The sequence below is a fragment of the Rattus norvegicus genome, chromosome 1 (genome assembly GCF_036323735.1).
Source record: "Rattus norvegicus strain BN/NHsdMcwi chromosome 1, GRCr8, whole genome shotgun sequence".
Taxonomy (NCBI): Eukaryota; Metazoa; Chordata; class Mammalia; order Rodentia; family Muridae; genus Rattus; species Rattus norvegicus.
In genome coordinates, this window is record NC_086019.1 from 55,632,883 (window position 1) to 55,650,855 (window position 17,973).

The window sequence follows — 17,973 nt, forward strand, 5'->3', positions numbered from 1 at the left end:
TGCGTCCAAATTAACAAAATTAGAAATGAAAAGGGAGACATAACTACAGATTCAGAGGAAATTCAAAAAATCATCAGATCTTACTATAAAAACCTATATTCAACAAAATTTGAAAATCTTCAGGAAATGGACAATTTCCTAGACAGATACCAGGTATCGAAGTTAAATCAGGAACAGATAAACCAGTTAAACAACCCCATAACTCCTAAGGAAATAGAAGCAGTCATTAAAGTTCTTCCAACCAAAAAGAGCCCAGGTCCAGACGGGTTTAGTGCAGAATTCTATCAAACCTTCATAGAAGACCTCATACCAATATTATCCAAACTATTCCACAAAATTGAAACAGATGGAGCACTACCGAATTCCTTCTACGAAGCCACAATTACTCTTATACCTAAACCACACAAAGACACAACAAAGAAAGAGAACTTCAGACCAATTTCCCTTATGAATATCGACGCAAAAATACTCAATAAAATTGTGGCAAACCGAATTCAAGAGCACATCAAAACAATCATCCACCATGATCAAGTAGGCTTCATCCCAGGCATGCAGGGATGGTTTAATATACGGAAAACCATCAACATGATCCATCATATAAACAAACTGAAAGAACAAAACCACATGATCATTTCATTAGATGCTGAGAAAGCATTTGACAAAATTCAACACCCCTTCATGATAAAAGTCCTGGAAAGAATAGGAATTCAAGGCCCATACCTAAACATAGTAAAAGCCATATACAGCAAACCAGTCGCTAACATTAAACTAAATGGAGAGAAACTTGAAGCAATCCCACTAAAATCAGGGACTAGACAAGGCTGCCCACTCTCTCCCTACTTATTCAATATAGTTCTTGAAGTTCTAGCCAGAGCAATCAGACAACAAAAGGAGATCAAGGGGATACAGATCGGAAAAGAAGAAGTCAAAATATCACTATTTGCAGATGACATGATAGTATATTTAAGTGATCCCAAATGTTCCACCAGAGAACTACTAAAGCTGATAAACAACTTCAGCAAAGTGGCTGGGTATAAAATTAACTCAAATAAATCAGTTGCCTTCCTCTATACAAAAGAGAAACAAGCCGAGAAAGAAATTAGGGAAACGACACCCTTCATAATAGACCCAAATAATATAAAGTACCTCGGTGTGACTTTAACCAAGCAAGTAAAAGATCTGTACAATAAGAACTTCAAGACACTGAAGAATGAAATTGAAGAAGACCTCAGAAGATGGAAAGATCTCCCATGCTCATGGATTGGCAGGATTAATATAGTAAAAATGGCCATTTTACCAAAAGCAATCTACAGATTCAATGCAATCCCCATCAAAATACCAATCCAATTCTTCAAAGAGTTAGACAGAGCAATTTGCAAATTCATCTGGAATAACAAAAAACCCAGGATAGCTAAAGCTATCCTCAACAATAAAAGGACTTCAGGGGGAATCACTATCCCTGAACTCAAGCAGTATTACAGAGCAATAGTGATAAAAACTGCATGGTATTGGTACAGAGACAGACAGATAGACCAATGGAATAGAATTGAAGACCCAGAAATGAACCCACACACCTATGGTCACTTGATTTTTGACAAAGGAGCCAAAACCATCCAATGGAAAAAAGATAGCATTTTCAGCAAATGGTGCTGGTTCAACTGGAGGGCAACATGTAGAAGAATGCAGATCGATCCATGCTTATCACCCTGTACAAAGCTTAAGTCCAAGTGGATCAAGGACCTCCACATCAAACCAGACACACTCAAACTAATAGAAGAAAAACTAGGGAAGCATCTGGAACACATGGGCACTGGAAAAAATTTCCTGAACAAAACTCCAATGGCTTATGCTCTAAGATCAAGAATCGACAAATGGGATCTCATAAAACTGCAAAGCTTCTGTAAGGCAAAGGACACGGTGGTTAGGACAAAACGGCAACCAACAGATTGGGAAAAGATCTTTACCAATCCTACAACAGATAGAGGCCTTATATCCAAAATATACAAAGAACTCAAGAAGTTAGACCGCAGGGAAACAAATAACCCTATTAAAAAATGGGGTTCAGAGCTAAACAAAGAATTCACAGCTGAGGAATGCCGAATGGCTGAGAAACACCTAAAGAAATGTTCAACATCTTTAGTCATAAGGGAAATGGAATTCAAAACAACCCTGAGATTTCACCTCACACCAGTGAGAATGGCTAAGATCAAAAACTCATGTGACAGCAGATGCTGGTGAGGATGTGGAGAAAGAGGAACACTCCTCCATTGTTGGTGGGATTGCAGACTGGTAAAACCATTCTGGAAATCAGTCTGGAGGTTCCTCAGAAAATTGGACATTGAACTGCCTGAGGATCCAGCTATACCTCTCTTGGGCATATACCCAAAAGATGCCTCAACATATAAAAGAGACACGTGCTCCACTATGTTCATCGCAGCCTTATTTATAATAGCCAGAAAATGGAAAGAACCGAGATGCCCTTCAACAGAGGAATGGATACAGAAAATGTGGTACATCTACACAATGGAATATTACTCAGCTATCAAAAACAACGACTTTATGAAATTCGTAGGCAAATGGTTGGAACTGGAAAATATCATCCTGAGTGAGCTAACCCAATCACAGAAAGATATACATGGTATGCACTCATTGATAAGTGGCTATTAGCCCAAATGCTTGAATTACCCTAGATCCCTAGAACAAACGAAACTCAAGACGGATGATCAAAATGTGAATGCTTCACTCCTTCTTTAAATGAGGAAAAAGAATACCCTTGGCAGGGAAGGGAGAGGCAAAAATTAAAACAGAGACTGAAGGAACACCCAATCAGAGCCTGCCCCACATGTGGCCCATACATATACAGCCACCCAATTAGACAAGATGGATGAAGCAAAGAAGTGCAGACCGACAGGAGCCGCATGTAGATCGCTCCTGAGAGACACAGCCAGAATACAGCAAATACAGAGGCGAATGCCAGCAGCAAACCACTGAACTGAGAATAGGACCCCCGTTGAAGGAATCAGAGAAAGAACTGGAAGAGCTTGAAGGGGCTCGAGACCCCAAAAGTAAAACAATGTCAAGCAACCAGAGCTTCCAGGGACTAAGCCACTACCTAAAGACTATATATGGACTGACCCTGGACTCTGACCCCATAGGTAGCAATGAATATCCTAGTAAGAGCACCAGTGGAAGGGGAAGCCCTGGGTCCTGCTAAGACTGAACCCCCAGTGAACTAGACTATGGGGGGAGGGCGGCAATGGGGGGAGGGTTGGGAGGGGAACACCCATAAGGAAGGGGAGGGGGGAGGGGAATTTTGCCCGGAAACCGGGAAAGGGAATAACACTTGAAATGTATATAAGAAATACTCAAGTTAACAAAAAAAAAAATCACATTTGGTATGGACATTATAGAAAAAATGGTGGGAAAAGAAGGAAGCAAGAGACAGAGAGAGAGAGAGAGAGAGAGAGAGAGAGAGAGAGAGAGAGAGAGAGAGCGAGCAGGTGGGAGAGGGAGAAAAAAGGGAGAGGGAGGAGTGAGGCGGGGGAGGGGAAGAGGAGGGGGTAGAGAGATCTAGGAATACAGCCACTGTTGACTTGATTTCAGAATTCATTCTTCCAGGACTATAAAGTGTAAAGTTACATTGTTTTTAAACCTCTACATTTGTGGAGATTTTAAAGGAATAGGTGAAAGGTTTTGAATGGGGAGTCGTCGGGAGGGACACTGAAATGGATCTCTGGGCAGTGAAGAACTTTTCATAGAAGTTATTAAAGCTGTGGACAGACAGAGAGGCAAATGCATCGCTGTGGCTTCAAGGATCATTCAGGACCCAGCAGCAGAGACAGATTGTGTGGTGGTGACTTGGAAGAGAGGAAACTAGGGCCTCACTGCAGAAGTAGGGATCTCTTTTTCTGATTTCTGGAGATGGGGGATGTCTCACAGTACAAGCCTGCTGCCATAGGTTCTAATTCCTAGACAGGAGGCAGGGAAAATGGTGGGAATAGAATGTCTAACTTCTAATACACCCTGTGATGTAAGCTGATGTGTCAGGTGAGAGATCCTGATACTGGGAACTCTGTCAGCTAGGAACCCAGAAACAGGGACTCAGTGGGATGGTTGTCAGTATCTTCAAAAAGGCAGTGGTGGCAGCTGCAAATATTGTGGTCTGAGTAGCAACTGGGTCTCACAGGACATTCTTATAGCAGGAATAAAAAACTGATACAGTGTGCAAAATATTAGAGAATCAACAACTGACACTGTGGTCAACTGAAGTGAGACTTAAATGACCTCCTCAGTGTCAGAAAGACCCTAACGAGCCCTCGGTGTCTGTCAGCACAGCACCTTGAGTGGTAACTAGTACAAAAAGTGGGGCCAGGGGCCAGGTGAAGGTGGTGTGTGGGTGTTGGGGTGGGGTGTGTGTGAAACTGTCTCCTCTCACTGGTCAGGTGACTGCAGAAATGCCCTGGGTAGTTGGTGAGCGTGTGTTCATGTGTGTGTGTGTGTGTGTGTGTGTGTGTGTGTGTGTGTGTGTGTGTGTGTATGTTCATGCACACATTTGTGTGTATGTAGAGCCTAATCTACGCAGGCTTTGGGGATGACTCGATTTCTCTACTTTTTGATCATCACTGCTTCCTCATTTGGAAGATGGAAACAATTCTTCATACGCAGTAGTAATACTGACATGAAAGTCTGCTGTGGAGAATGCTATAGCCTCCATTGGAGACTGACTTCTCAATCTTCAAGGACCTTTGAATAGCCAAATTGAAGTCTTCAGTGTGAGGGAAGGTGTTGAGCTGCTGGGGAGCATGTGAGTCAGGATATGGAGCACTCACTTCCTCAGCAGGTCAAGAAGAGCTGAGGCCTAGCAGGCTCCTGCTAATGACTTGTCTATCTCCACACACAGGTGATGGTTTTAAGAAACATGTTCAAACTGGCTCTTTTCTATGTGGGAGCAGATAAGGAGAAAAAGTTGGCTTGGCTCTCTCTGGTGGTACATATTCCCGTGCCATAATGGACCAAGGTACTTTCAACACTCACCTGCAGGGTTCAAGAGGGTTGAACCACTGTTATGGACATCCCACTTAATGGAATTCCATTTTTGTTTTTCACTTAGTTCTGTGGTCCACATGCTGATGTCTATTTGGAGTGCCTGGTTTTATAAGATATGCACACAGTCCCTAAATGATCCTGAACAATGACTGTTATTCTTTACTGGGCTTGGGGCTTGCTCTATACTAGATGCTCATGGGTTTTCTTCATTGTTAGTTCTAGCTGTGGTTTTGATCACAATGCAAAGTTGGGTGAATGCCAGCCACTGCAGCATTCCTAGAGGGAAACACTGCTGCTCTCTCTGTTGGAGACATCAATGACTTCATTAACTTGCAGAGAAACCATGCTGGCCAGTGTTTTCTCTTCTGACATCTGGAGACCAAGATGGAAAAAGTGCTCAAAGGGCCTCAGACTCCTTAACTTCAAACACAGGGAGCTCCAGTTCCTAGAAAGCAGGAGACACAGCTGGCAACTGATGCATCACTGAGGAACCAGAGCAAATGTAATCAACTTGTGGGCTTCAAGAGGGCCCAGGGAGTGGTCCTTTGTCACCTGGCCCAAGAAACTGCCTTTCCACAGGGGACTCAGTGTTTCTCAGAGGAATGTTCTCCTCACAGGATTCTACCCAGCCCAGGAAGGGCTGTGGCTGAAATGGAGACTTTGATCTTTTAGTAACAAAAAGTTCAGAAAAAAAGGTGAATCAGTTGATTGAGGCTTCAGGAAAAAAAACCCTTCTGACAGTTTCCCCTCCCAGAGCTCAGCACAAGCCAGACAGAAGGCTCAGAAGGGAGCCTGCTCTCCAGGGCAGAGGCAGCATCTGTGTTCTGCAGGAGGCCACTCATTCGAGCTCCTTTCCTCTGGGTTTGTAGCCGTGGGCATCACTGTGACCTGCAGCAGTCCCAGGCAGGTAGAACACCCAAGGCCTGGCCTGAGACAAGCCAGCAGACAGTGCCCGGGATGATGGCCACCCCAGTGGAGCTGCCCCAGCTGGCCTGTGTTTTCCTGACGGTCCTGCACCCTGAAGCAAGACTAAGCAGGCAGGGGAGTCCTGTGCACAGCTTCTGTTTCAGTTCTGATAAAGCTCTTTCCTCTGTCTGAGAGGAATCTCATGGGATTCACTGTCTTGAAATATACGTGTACAGCACGAAAACAAATCAAATAAATGCCCAGACTGGACAAGTCAGGGTTTTTCTTAGAAGATATTCTTTCCTTCGTCAAAGAAATTGCTCAGCAGACTTTAGGCCTCAGGAGCTAGAGGCCTGGAAGGCTAAAGACCTTCCTTGCTCAGATTCTTGGTTACAATGAGCCTGCTGGGGTCTTTGCTGAACCCTGTCAATGGTAGTAAACCCAAGTTCCTCAGAAAGACATGCTACTGTGGCTTGCTGGCACTATCAGCAACCTGACCACACACACTAAGAAGCATAAAATAGGAAACTGCATTTATTTCTGGGCCTGTGTCTGTTAGTTTACTTTCCTCTGTGTTCTGACAAAAGCCACTTAAGGACAGATTTGTTTTGGCTCACAGTTTTGGTCTACAGTCCATCACAGAAAGGGAAGCGTCCACCTATCCATCTTCCATCATCCGGGTTAGGGAGCTGCTCACATTGTGTCCACATTCAGGAATCAGAGTTAATGAATGTGAGCAGTCAGCTAGCTTTCTCCCTTTTAATTCATCTTAGGAATCTCAGGACATTATTACATGGTCTTCCTATATCTGTTAACTCAGTTTAGAAACTCCTTACAGATATTTCCAGAATGTTCTTTCCTAAGTGATCCTATATCCCATGCAGTTAGCAAACAGTAGTAACCATTACACTCCCTGACCATTCATCTATCCACCTCTCCATCCACTACCCTTCCATTCATCATCAATCCATCCATCATCCATCTCTCCATCACACATCCATGCATCTATCATCCATACATCATCCATCCATCCATCCATCCATCCATCCATCCATCCATCCATCCATCCATCCATCCATCAATGCATCATTATCCACCATTCATTCATACACCAACTCACGCACCAGTCCATCCACCAGTCCCCTGATCCATTCATCCTCTATCCAAGCATTTATTACTCAGTCCCTCCCTTCTTCACACTGTCTATCCACCCATCCATTCTCTGCCTTGTTCCAATACAGGGTCAATTACTGTGAGTTTCTTGATACCTAATGAGTAGAGAAAGAAGTTGAAACCGAACAAAATAGACAACAGAGAAACGGTAAAAAGAAAATGAAAGCAATGTGAAGTCAAGTTGATCTTTTATTGGAAATCTTCCATTAACTTGAAAAGAAATAAAAAGAGAGAGGGAAGAGTCAAAACACAGTTCTCTGTATTTAAAAAATAAGTCTCAAGCAACATAATGGTAACAATTAATAAAGCATGCAGCTGTGAGTTAATATTTATTTATTTATTTATTTTTGAGACCACATCTCACTGTGTAGTCTATGCTGGCCTCAGACTCACAGAGCTTCACCTGCCACTGCCTCCCAAATGTTGGCATTAAAGGGGTGCAACACTGCACGCAGTGATTGTGAGTTAGGAGACATCAGAACTACCACGTCCACCGAACCTCTGTAGGTTTATAACTGACGCCCAATGTAGGGTTATTGTGGGATGCTCATGCCGCTCGGGGAAGCAGGACAGGAGACGTTGAATACACTTACCCAGTGCTGCTACTGGGCAGGTGCCAGCCTGTGGGAAGCCACAAGACACTGATCTGTGTTGGGGAAGAGCAGTCTATGCCACAGGACACAGTCAGAGCTGACTCGGGGTCCCTGGGCCTGCAAGGGGGCCCAGGCTGTGTGGTCTCAGGTTCTTGTGCATCCAGGCGCCACTGAGATGCTGCAGAAGAGCTGAGAACAAAGTGGGGGTCATGGGGCTGGATCTAGCCTGCGACCAAGGGGAAAAAGGGAGGAGCTCCGGCTGGTCCCCAGGGGAGAGTTCTTGGCTTGACTGAGGTAGCCTACAGGCTTGGTTGTGGAGGTGGCTGGCAGCTCAGGGAGGCCTTCTAGGGGAGATTAGATGGTGGTTCTGTAGAGAGATTAGATGGTGGCTCTGTAGGTGAAGGGCTTCTCCACAGCTCCCCGTGGTGGGTCCTGGTGAAGAGAGACAGTCTGTGGTTTTAAGGAGTTGATTGTAATGGTGTAAAGTAGAGGAGTAAAGCCATGTCCCACTTCTCAGAGGGCCGGAGATTAAATACGTTTTGCGTGGAGGAATGTCTGGGAAGAAAAGGTTTTTGGCTAAGCCTCCAGGCCTTTAGGTACCTCATTATAATGGAAATCTGTCCTGAGGCTCCATGACCTGTGGTCATGTCCTCTACCTGTGGAGGGGAATGGGGCATTGCCCTTAAGTGACTGGTGGCCACAGATCTATGGTGGGCTGTTGCTAGTAACCTGCCTGGTTTCATGGGAGTCAGGCAAACGCTTACCATTTCTTCAGGGTGGCCAGGGCTTCAAGCCTCCCCAACAAGGAACCGGAGTGCCTTTCAAGGTCCCACAGCCAATGATTCTGCTCCTGGCCCATGTCAGATGCCTGCTGCTGGTGGGGAACCTGACACCCTATCCCAGTTGGCTACTGTCTATCTCCAGAGGTTTGACTGGATTGTAACCTTTGTGGAGGAGTACATCAGAGAGAGAAGTTGTCCTGGTTTCTTTTCCTGTTGTGATAAAAAAGCCCTTGGCAAAAGCAACTCAGGGAACAAAGGGTTTCTTTCAGCTTCAGTTCTAGGTTTGTCCTCCATGGTAAGGAAGTTTGGAAAATTCGGTTACACTGAAATCACAACTAGGGAACAAAGAGATGGATGGATCCACACTCCTACAGCTTCCTTTCTCTACTAACAGTGAGCTGACAACCACAACCATTGAAACTTCTTTGGAGATGGCTGTTTTGTGCCAAGCGCTGCCCTCCATATCTGAATCAAATACTTTGAGTGAGTTTACAGAACTTCCTCTGGGCAGAAGGGGTGTTTGCAGGGCTTCCAGGGAGTGTGATGGACACTGCCCAGTTGCCGTGGGTGGAGCCTGTCAACATGACCTGTGTATTCATTCACAAGCACATGCTGTTGTTCATTATATCAGGCACTGAGTCTTCTTAGGGGCAGAACACAGATGAGGCCCCTATGTTCCTGCACATTGAAATTCTACTGGAGGGAGGTCTCTAGGGCATTCCTTAAATCTCTCAGGACTGACAGGAGAGGGCTGCTTCTGAGCAAAACCTTTTCACATTGGCAAATCAGTTGGCACTGCTGAGCGTCCAGCCAGCCTGGCAGTGCCTGCTCAGGAAAGCCTCCAAGGAGAACTGGCTTTACAGACCAGGGTTTCAGAAGCTGTGCTTCAGATATAGAGTCAAGGCCATGGCTAGAGGCATTCTGACCGTGTGGGAAAGTTTGCACTTCCAGGGCCTGGTGTGTCTCTCCTCTAGTTCTGTCACATTAGCCTCACTGGCCACCGCTTGGGAAACCAGCCCTGCTAACACCACATCATCCCCATGGCTGGTACTAGCTCTTTGTGTCTTGTTCATCAAAATCCTGTTAGCTATTATCTGAAATTATTTATTATTGTGTTTATAAAAAGATAAGGGAGAAAAGGAATATGTATTGGTGAAGGTGCAGTCAGTTGTGGGGAAGAGTGTGCCTCAGAGGGCCGGTACCGAGGCATCATTTCTCCCTGAGGAACCAGCCACATGATGATATAGTATAGAATAGAGTTTATTCAGGGCACGGGGAGGGGAGTGAGAGGGTAGTAGAGACAGAGAAAGGCAGATAGATAGAGAGAGAGAGAGAGGGAGAGAGAGAGAGAGAGAGAGAGAGAGAGAGAGAGAGAGAGAGAGAGAGAGAGAAGAGGAGTAGAGAAGTAGAGGCTGGCCATGAGCACATGGAGAGAGAGGGGGAGAGAAATGGGGAGAGGTGGGGAAGGGGTGAGAAAATAGAGCTGGAGCAGTAAAGCAAGAACAAGAGAGAGCAGAGGCGGCAAACAGCCCCTTTTACAGTGAGTCAGGCACACTTGACTCCTGCCAGGTAACCACGGGGCAGAGCTTAGACAAAATGCTAACACTCATCTCCCAGTATACATCAACCGAAAAAATGGCCAGTTCTTGTTGAGTTTTAGATGGTGGTGGTGGTGATGGTGGTAGGGTGTTCAAAAAGGCACTGAAAGATTACTGGGGACTAAGAAGTTTATTAATGCCATGGATACATAGAGAAGCAACTGCATGATAGTCTCCAGAGAGAAATGCAAGTTCATAAGGCAGGAGAAGACATCTCTTCTTGGTCTTCTGAAGGTAGGCCGGGTTTCTCGGTGGGTCTGCCTCAGGCTCTCAGGTTCCCAGGCTGAAGGGAGGGAGAGAGGTCGGAGAAGAATGTGAACACCATCGATATCCCTTTTGATGTTAATTCACTTCCCAGGTGACAGACACACACACAGACACACAGACACAGACACACACACACACAGACACACACACACACACACACACACACACACACCCCATCCCCTCCCCCAACTCTATACCTACACTGGGGTTGTCTGTTAGCTCTGGACTCATGGACAACATCTCAGTCAGGGCTATTGCTGCAGATACTGTGACCTGTGTGAAGCCAACCGTGAACATCGTATTCTTACAGCTATTCTCCTCAGAATGCCCTCCCTGTGAACTCCTAGAGGAAGCAAATTCCAGATTTATCAGCATGGAGAATCTCCTGAGACTTCCTGCCTCCCTAAGGTTCTACTGAAGAGAGGGACTTGGCCAGGTTCTTCTGAATCTATGAGAACTGCTGCTGCCTACAAGAACAGGGACTTATGGCCAGTGTCCTCTGGATAGTGGTGTCTGCAAATGCTTTGCCAAAAGTGTATCCTCTGCAAAGGGAAGTCTAGGCAGGCAGTGTCTGCAGGTCTCCAGACCATGTCTGCTTCATAGCTTGCTTGTATAGCATGTTCAGAACCAAGTTTCAGAATCTAGGAGTTTCTTAAATGCTGATTTGTTTAATTAAAGATCTTAATGGGCATTCTTTACAATTCTAGAACCAGGCAATAAATTAGTCTGCAAAGTAGAATGTGTCCTCTAAGTTGGCTTTTAATCAGTTAAAAGAGAATGCTTTTATGAGTCGACCAGCTTTCAGGGTCAACAACTTACGTATGTGTCTAACTGTGTTTAGATGGAGCCTTGGCAAAAATTTCCTTAGCGTTTGAAGAACTTTGTCTCAGGACGAGTAATTCTTACTGGAGTGTCCCCAAAGTCTACTTTAGAGTGCAGAGAGAAGAACCTCTTGTTAGACTTGGTCTTGCTGGCAAGGCCCCTCTTTCCAGTCTGTCTTACCCAGTGTATACCACAACCACCACACCCCACCCCCTGACCCTCTGCTGCACTTAAGGGAGCCTCTTGCCTGCTTCTCACCTCCTGGAGAGGCAAAGTCATCCCAGAACAGCCAACCTGCTGTGGAGATTGGCTCTCCAGTGATAGAAATCTGTGGAATCAGTGGGATCAAGTCTCATGCTGGTTTCATATTGAAAGTAAATCAAACACATCTTTCAAAATCAAGATAATTTTCTGCTAGAAATATTTAAATTTATGTGGCTTTTTGCAACAGTGTTTATTTTAAACTTAAAATCACACCAAAGAAAGGAATGCATTTTTTAAAATCATTATCAGAAAAAGCACACAGAGATGGTGTGTTTGAAAGGAATCAGGGACATCTGTCACCATGAAGGTAGGGCTGTGCAGTTTTAGCAGTTACAAGATCTACTCTGGACACGGGCGGCGCTATGCCAGGACCGATGGGAAGGATTTCAAGTTTCTTAATGCCAAATGTGAGTCTGCATTCCTTGCCAAAGGAACCCTCGCCAAATTAACTGGACTGTCCTGTCCAGAAGAAAACCCAAGGAAGGACAGTTGGAAGAAATTCAAAAGAAAGGAACCCGCTTGAAGTCAAATTCCAGCAGGCCATCACGGGTGCTTCTCTGGCTGATATAATGGCCAAGAGGAATCAGAAACCAGAAGTTAGGAAAGCTCAGCGAGAACAGGCTATCAGAGCTGCCAAGGAAGCAAAAAAGGCTAAGCAGGCATCAAAGAAGACAGCAATGGCTGCTGCCAAGGCCCCCACAAAGACAACCACTAAACAATAGATCGTGAAGCCTGTGAAGGTCTCTGCTCCCCGAGTTGGTAGGAAATACTAATTTGGTAGATGAGAGTTTAAAAATAAAGATTTGTCTTTAACTCTAAAAAAATAAATAAAAGAAAGGAAAAGGAAAAAGGAAAAAGAAAGAAAGAAAAAGAAAGGAATCAGATGTTGGAGTAGTTCCTGGGTTTGCGTTGGGTCAGATCTCCCCCTCGTCGATGTGTCTCCATCTTCCTTTCATGTCTCTGTTTCTTTTCTGTGACAAAACACTCTGACAGAAGCTCCTTAGCAGAGTGCGGTGGGTTTATTCCTGCTCACAGTTCTAGGTAAACGTTCCTTATTACAGGACAATCACAGATGCAGGAGCAGGCTCATCTGGTCACATTGCAACCACAGTCAACAATAGAGCAGCCGGATTCCTGGACTACAGACAACTTTTTCAACCTCATGGGTCAGCACAGAAAAGAAGCTCTGTAGAGGCTTTCTGTCACCCGTGGGCAAACAGTTTCAGGAGGGAGAGACATGGGTTATGGCTTCAGCATTTCCTTAGTACCAAGCCCCATACCTGACTCGTGTAAGGATTCATAGTCAGTGTTTCCCCCCTGGCAGGCCCCTCAGTCTTCCTCAGGAGAGAGGCTGCCCCTTTCTGTGTGCACTAATAAACACAGTCCCATCTGGTGAAGGTCGGACTCCTGTGTCTTTCTGTCTTCCATCTCTGTATTCTACCTTAAAAAGTAACAGTCAAGCAGCAGAGAGCAAGGCATGCAGCTAGCACAGTCCAGAAATCTCAGCAAACGACACATAGGACCAGGCAAGACAAACTAAGGGACCAGCAAGTCAGATTCCAAGACCTTATGAATTTAACCCACGTCAGGCTTTCAGAGGGTGAACACACTCGAAGACAGAAGGTGCATCAGTAGGATGGGTGGGGGTGGGGATGCGGTGGAATTCCCACAGCTGAGTAAGACCCACAGGAGTCTGGACACAGTAGCCTGGCATATTAAGCTGTGTGCTGGCGAAGACTAAATCCTGCTTCATTTGTTTTAACTGTGGAATAAGGTAAACTTCAGTTTCTCTCTGTGTGACATTTTTCTTCACAGACGGAATCTTAAATGTAAATGTGGGTGTTGTGTGTGGTGGGAAGCATCTGTGTTATCTGAGAGCTTCAGTAACTAAGAGCAGCTGAAGCACAGAATGAGGACTTGAGCACTAGTGTGCTCTTGGGACAAGAGAGTGTCCACGGGACATTCACAAGTATGAAAACCTCAAGAGAGAGGCGAATCCTCAGTGAGAATTGGACATCCCAGGGGAGGGGAGGGGAGGACACCCAGCAGTGATGGAAGTGGGTGGGAAGGTCCTGGGACTGCAGAGGGCTTTCTCCAATGGAGGTTGATGACAAAACCCCAGGGCAAAAGAAAAGGCAGTGCTCTGACTATGAATAGCAAACAGTACACACAGACTGGTTAGCACTTGATAATAGCAGCTTACCAGCTACTTTGGGGCTGTGACTGCACAGTGCTTTTAGACCACCTTAGGATCACCTCAAGAGAGACAAGTAGGGGCCCATTCCAATATGTAACTTGAGGAGGGAAAGTTAAAGAACAGAGTTAGAGCTGTTCTGCTATTTAGACTTAGTGATTGCCTTTGTTACTATAGGAGTTCTCCATTGTGGAGTGCATTCAATGGGCTGGGTGCTTTCCCACGTACTTATGAGCTTCATTTTTAGAAGAAGCTACAATGTAGATTAAGTTTTTAATTTATATCACTTAATTAGGTAATTCTTTGAGTACACACACCCACACACACATCACACACACACATACACACACACACACACACACACACACACACACACACCACACATTAAACAATTAGCAGAAACAAAGGACTCATAAGGAACAGTGTGTGTACAAACTGCCAACACCAGGGAGTCCCACAGGGAACTCGGTGCTGACATAAAGGGCGGCAGGCCCCGCTGGTGCTCTGCTTGTACTGGATGAGGCTCCCTTCATCCCCACACAGCAGAGCCACATCCTTTGGAGAGAACACTGCTGCTCTGCTGTCTTAACGATTGCATAGAATCCCCTTCTACAAATGAGGTATAATTTATTCAGCCAGACCCCTTTAAGGAATGTTTGGATGGCTGCCAATCCTTTGCTTTTAAACCCCATTGTACAAGGGATACCATGATTTCACAAATGGTCAACTGCCCAGACTCAGCTTCTCAAATCTGATTCCAGCATATCCTCGACGTCCTCATGGGGCTTGTTTTTCCATCTCCAATCCTAAGCAAGGCCATATTTTCTCTCTACAGACAACGAAAACAATACATCGCTGTCTGTGGACAGGAGCTAAACTGGGACCCAGCTGTCTCCGTAGGCCAAACAATGAACATACTGTCATATGTAAAACAGTGCCCTCTTCCCACCGATTTCTAACAGTGTAATTGCCATGTGATGGAGTTATTTTTATTTTATGATATAGTAAATATCTATTCAATTGCTCATTTTAGCAAGCTGGGGAAATGAATAGCATACTCAGTAAAGTACTCACCTTGTAAGTCTGAAGACCTGAGTTCACTCTCTAATACACATATTAATAAAACAAAACAGCTGGGTGGGGCTAGAGCTGCCTTTAATCCCAACACTCGATGGGCAGAGGCGGGCAGATCTCTGTGAGCCTGAGGCCAGCCTGGTCTACAGAGGGCATTCCAGGACAGCAGTGGCTACAAAATAAACCATGAAGATAGAGAGGGAGAGGGAGAGGGAGAGGGAGGGGGAGGGGGAGGGGGAGGGGGAGGAGGAGGAAGAAGAGAGAAGAGAAGAGAGAAGAGAAGAGAAGAGAAGAGAAGAGAAGAGAAGAGAAGAGAAGAGAAGAGAAGAGAAGAGAAGAGAAGATCCAAGCATGGTAGTGCACACTTCCAATCCCGGGACTGGGAAGATGGAGCCAGGCAAATCCCTGGGGCTAAATGGCCAGTCTAGTGCTCTGACCAGGCCACCCGGTGTTGCCATTGGCAGGAGTCAGGGGCAGAATTTCTATACTCATGTCCTCAGGCCCTGCTCACCTCCACACAATCAAGGTTCAGGGTCCTCTCTCCCATGTGCTGCTGCTTCTAAGAGATTGGCCAGCTCATGGAATGACAAAGAGGGCACATATGTGTAATATGTAAGCGGTGTTGATTGCTTTCCTGGGTGTGTATCCACGCAGAGTTCTCCAGCAGAGTGCAAACTGGTGCACAGGGCTCATCGTGTGGTACAGCACTTGACTTCACCCATCCAGCTGATTAAAACCATCTGTGTGTTTTAATTGGCATCTCAGCACTGTGCGTGCACCCAGGTATTTCTGGATGTTTATGGACTGGTGATGTTTCTGTAAACCATGCATTCTTACCCCCTTTAATTTTCTATTGAGTAATTGAAGCACTTTTTTCCCTCTTGGCCACTTTTGGTCATAGATACTGGGAAGACTACTTTTTTATGTGGAATCACTCAACCACCCCCACCCCTCATGATATTTTTTTCCTCTTTACTTTGACACATGCTATTTTTTCTTTTGTATAAAATGTTTCAGAAAATCTATGTGTCCAAATTAACTAATTAATTGCATCTTTTATGACTTGAAGTTTACAAGCTATTTAAAAAAAACCTTTTGTGTTGAAGTTTATGAGAAGGAAGTTTTCTCAAGTATCACACAATACAGAGGAAAAGGAGAAGTTACTTGAAACAATGTATTTCTAGGTACGATTTGTCTCAGTGGGCATCTGTGCTTGCTTTGTACAAGCTGCTTTTGCTTAATGAAGAAAACTGAAATGGGTCTGGGAGGTAGTGGTGCACACTTTTAATCCCAGCACATTGGAGACAGAAGCAGGAGGATCTCTTCCAGTTTAAGGCCAATCTGACTTATGTAATGAATTTCAGGACAGCCAGGGATGTCATTGAAGGACCTCATGTCAAAAAAAAAAACAAAAAAAAACAAAAAAAGGAGAAGGGAGGGTATGTGGGGAGGGAAAAGGGAAACCAGGAATGGTGTAGCCACACACTTCATTAAAATGAGATTTGCTGGAGCTTCCTAACAGGGAATATGGGGATGAAATGGTGAGGAGGGTGGAACTGAGGGTGAGTCATTCATTACCAGTGCAATTCCTGAGTTCTAGTCATTCATTAGCAATGGAAGACAGTCTTGTCTCGGGTCCTTACCATTAACCACACGAGGGAGCCTGGCTCAGGTTGTGACCTAACTCAGGGACTATGAAGACAGGAGTCAGTGATTCCAACCTCCTGCTGACCCAAGGAACTCAATCCCAAGTGGCTGTGGATGGATGAACCGGTCAGTCACAGGCTCTCCCTTATCCACAGTCCCAGGGCGAGCTCTCCAGCGCTGCTCCATAGGCCACCCAATGCTGCCTTTGGCAGCACACAGGGTCAGCTCTCCTGCCCTCAGGCTCACCTCTATTCTAGAGTCCAGAGCCAGCTCCCAAGTGCTGCTCAGTCAAGGCTCAGGGTCTACTCTCCCAAGAGCTACAGCCTGTGAGGGACTGGGTGTGTCTCAGGGCGCGAAACAAAATAATTGGGACTAAGGAAAGGCAGAGATGGCAGAAGAATTGGTAACTGACGAAGGACTCTGTAAATATTTGTAAATATTTTTAAAAAATTTGTGTACAAGTGTGTGTGTGTGTGTGTGTGTGTGTGTGTGTGTGTGTATGTACATGTGTATATGTAGTACCCACGGAAGCCAGAAAAGGCCACTGGATCCTGGGACTAGAGTTACTGATGACTGTAAGTCACCATGCATGCTGGGTAACCTTGGTCCTCTGCAAGAGCAGCAATGGTTCTTTGTTACTGAGTCATCTCTCCTGACCCTGATAGGGAAGATTTTGAAAAACTGTTTTAAACATGGTGGTAGGCACCATTCAACATATGTGCCAACACTTCCAAATCGTATAGGTCTCTTAACTGTCAAGAATTATTAAAATGGACACATGTTTAAAGAATAATTTTTATTTAAAAATCCTAAGTTCTGAGAGGAGCAAAGGAGAATCCTTTCTGTTCCTCGCCAAACAGCATCAACAATAAGAAGCTCCCAACTCTTGATTCGTTTTGTGAAAACATAGGAGAGAGCAACATGATGGGGCCTTACATTGTACCTTGAATGAAAAATGTCCAGCCGGGACAGAAGGCAACCAGTTCTCCCCAGACTGCCATCTTCCTTGCCTCCTGTGCACATAGCACTCTCCAGCTGAGGTGCCTTTCAAAGGATGGGAATCGTCTGCCCCGTCTTCCTGCCAGTGCAGGTCGCCAGGTGGGACCCTGAGGAAGGGACCTGAAACTTCTGAAGAACGGAGGAACTTGTGCCACTTGATGCAAGCAAAGACAGTTTCTACCTGCCTGAGATTTTTATTACAAAGGTTGTTGAACTGTACAATTACAACTTGAGAATGGCCCAGAAATCCAAGCGTCCTCCTCCTTGCCAGAGTACAGTCTCTAAACACGACCACCACTGTCTGCTAGGTCATCTCTGAGAGTGCTGTCTCACCCAGATGAATACTTGGCCTAGATAGGCTGTGACTCAGATGGTGAATAATGTGGTTCTCAACCTTCCTAATGCTGCGACCCTTTAATATCATTCCTTGAGTTGTGGTGACCCCCTAATCATAAAACTATTTCTGGTGCTACTTCATAACTGTAATTTTCCTGCTGTTATGAATCCTAATGTAAATATCTGTGTTTTCTGATGGTCTTAGGTGACCCTTGTGAATTGACCCCCAAAGGGGAACGACCTACAGGTTGAGAGCTGCTGATGTAGAAGAA

The 17,973-nt window shown here is 45.3% G+C and overlaps 1 pseudogene; it reads left to right on the forward strand.

Annotated features, from left to right (window-relative positions):
• The first annotated feature begins 11,746 nt into the window (after nucleotides 1-11,746).
• Nucleotides 11,747-12,224, forward strand: Rpl24-ps5 (ribosomal protein L24, pseudogene 5; annotated as a pseudogene).
• Nucleotides 12,225-17,973: the final 5,749 nt, after the last annotated feature.